The sequence below is a fragment of the Rattus rattus genome, chromosome 3 (assembly GCF_011064425.1).
Source record: "Rattus rattus isolate New Zealand chromosome 3, Rrattus_CSIRO_v1, whole genome shotgun sequence".
In the NCBI taxonomy this organism is placed as follows: domain Eukaryota; kingdom Metazoa; phylum Chordata; class Mammalia; order Rodentia; family Muridae; genus Rattus; species Rattus rattus.
The window spans coordinates 141,899,871-141,903,096 of NC_046156.1; the positions used below are offsets into that span (position 1 = coordinate 141,899,871).

The window sequence follows — 3,226 nt, forward strand, 5'->3', positions numbered from 1 at the left end:
TTTTGGCAAGATGGCCATATTTAGTATGTTAATGCTGCCAATCCATGAGCACAGGAGATCTTTCTATCTTCTGAAATTTTCCTAGATTTATTTCTTCAGAGACTTGATGTTCTTGTCATATAGGTCTTTCACTTGCTTGGTTAGAGTCACACCGAGGTATTTTATATTATTTGGGTCTATTGTGAAGGGTATCATTTCCATCATTTCTATCTCAACCTGTTTATCCTTTGAGTAGAGGAAGGCTACTGATTTGTTTGCATTAATTTTATATCCAGCCACTTTGTTGAAATTGTATATCAGGTTTAGGAATTCTCTGGTGAAGTTTTTGGGGTCACTAAAGTATACTATCATATCACCTGCTAATAGTGATATTTTGACTTCTTCCTTTCCGATTCATATGCCCTTGAGCTCCTTTAATCTCATTACTCTGGCTAGGACTTTGAGTACTATATTGAATAGGTGGGGAGAAGGTAAGCAGCCTTGTCTAGTCCCTGATTTTAGTGTGATTGTTTCAATTTTCTCTGCATTTAGTTTGATGTTGGCTAATGGTTTGCTGTATATTGTTTTTACTATGTTTAGGTATGGGCCTTGAACTCCTGATCTTTCCAAGACGTTATCATGATAAGTGTCGTATTTTGTCAAATACTTAGTCCCAGAAACTCTTTTTTTTTAACACACTAAAGATTTTATTTAAATATGTTTAAGAAAAATAGCAATCTGTTGTGTGTAGATAGTAAAACTGAAAAATAAGTTATGGCAAATCTACTCTAATGATTACTATAAGAATTCACATTTTCAAGTACTTAAACAGTAAATGTACAGAAATTACATGATTTGTTTCAAAATTAACATATACAAGGGTCAAAAATTACTACTTAAATATAGATGATTTACATATTATAGTTTAGCATCAATGTTCAGAGATATAAATGTTAAAACATTTCTTGTATATTTTTTATTGGATATTTTTTATTTACATTTCAAATGTTATTCCCTTTTCCGGTTTCCGGGACATAAGTCCCCTATCCCATGTCCCTCCCCTTCTTCTATAAGGGTGTTCCCCTCCCCATTCATTCCCCCTTCCAACCCTCCTGACATTCCCCTACTCTGGGGATCCATCCTTGGCAAGACCGAGGGCTTCTTCCATTGGTGCCCAACAAGGACATCCTCTGCTACATATGCAGTTGGTGTCATGGGGCCCCAAGAAACTCTTTTAGGGGGGTGCAGCAAGCTTTATTGATGGTATTCAAGAGAGAAGGGAGGGCTCCTTGGGCCCCTCCTGTTATTATGGGGTCTGGGATGGAATCGTGAGGGTGATGCTCAGTGTTGGGGGTTGAGTGGGGATGGGGACTCCTCAGCAAGTGAGGGCCTCTCTCTTGCTCTCAGTATCCTTGCTGGGCTGGGTGGTCCAGGGTTTCTTATTCCTTGGAGGCCATGTAGGCCATGAGGTCCACCACCCTGTTGCTGTGGCCATATTCATTGTCATACCAGGAAAGAGCTTTACAAAGAATCAAAGGTGGAAGAGTGGGAGTTGCTGTTGAAGTCGCAGGAGACAACCTGATCCTCAGTGTAGCCCAGGATGCCCTTTAGTGGGCCCTCGGTCACCTGCTTCACCAACTTCTTCATGTCATCATACTTGGCAGGTTTCTCCAGGTGGCATGTCAGATCCACAACGGATACATTGGGGGTAGAAACAAGGAAGGCCTTGCCAGTGAGTTTCCCATTCAGCTCTGGGATGACCTTGCCCACAGCCTTGGCAGCACCAGTGGATGCAGGGATGATGTTTTGGGCTGCCCCACGGTCATCATGCTACAGCTTTCCAGAGTGGCCATCCACAGTCTTCTGAGTGGCAGCAATGTCATGGACTGTGGTCATGAGCCCTTCCACGATGCCAAAGTTGTCATGGATGACCTTGGTCAGGGGGCTAAGCAGCTGGTGGTGCAGGATGCATTGTTGACAATCTTGAGGGAGTTGTCATATTTCTCGTGGTTCACACCTATCACAAACTAGGGGGCATCAGCTGAAGGGGCAGAGATGATGACCCTTTTGGTCCTATCCCTCAGGTGAGCCCCAGCCTTCTCCATGGTGGTGAAGACGCCAGTAGACTCCATGACATACTCAGCACCAGCGTCACCCCATTTGATGTTAGCGGGATCTCGCTCCTGGAAGATGGTGATGGGCTTTCTGTTGATGACAAGCTTCCCATTCTCAGCCTTGACTGTACCATTGAATTTGCCATGGGTAGAGTCATACTGGAACACGTAGACCATGTAGTTGAGGTCAATGAAGGGGTTGTTGATTGCAACAATCTCCACTTTGCCAGATGCAGAGCAGAAGGCAGCCCTGGTAATCAGGCTCCCAATACGGCCAAATCCGTTCACACTGACCTTCACCATCTTGTCTATGAGACAAGGCTGGCACTGCATGAGAAGATGAGGCTGTCTCTGGAACAGGGAGGAGCATAGAGCCCAAGAAACTCTTATAACAGAAAATATTTAACTGTGGCTGGTTTACACCAGCATAGGTTTGGAGGCATCAATGTTCACTTCCAGATAACAGTGACCCATTTACAGTATCAAGACTAGGGTTGGTCTGAATTAGACTCACAGGCCACACACATAAAGGACACCAGCAAGAATTGGGAGAGCATAGGATACAAATTTTATAATTTGTCAAATACACATTGAGAACCCATTCATTTTTGAGTAGACGATACTAAGAGCAGTCTCTCTTGTATGTAAACAGAGGTATAGAGAGACTGATTGGAAAGGTGTGAGTGAACCATCCTGGTGGTGTGTATGTCCACCAGGTTAGAATCTCTGGTGAGAAATCTGGAAGATTCCCTGACTACAGAGAGAAACTGAGAACAGAAAAGACCTGCATGTCTAAACCACAAATGGCAAAGTGATAGCAATAGGAAATGAGGAAGGAGAGGGGATCATACACATGGGTTCCTGTCTAAGGGACCAAGGGAAGGTTTCTCATCAATTTTCAGAAGTCTGGAAGTTAAACGTGGAGCTGCAATGTGAACAAACTATTACAGCTATCAGAAAGGAGGCAGAGGTGTAACTCTATGTTTACTCTGTTTAAAATCTGAAGTATAAATGATCTGCATTTGGAAACTGAATATAAAATATTAGCACATTTAACATTTGTGTGTGGAGTAAGACAATTACCTGGTTAGTCTTTTATCTCAGTGTCTGGCAAAGGTTCAGTAGCTCAGCAG

The 3,226-nt window shown here is 43.0% G+C and overlaps 1 pseudogene; it reads right to left on the reverse strand.

Moving 5' to 3' along the window:
* Positions 1 to 1,418: 1,418 nt before the first annotated feature.
* Positions 1,419 to 2,429, reverse strand: LOC116895581 (annotated as a pseudogene).
* Between the last annotated feature and the right edge of the window lie 797 nt (positions 2,430 to 3,226).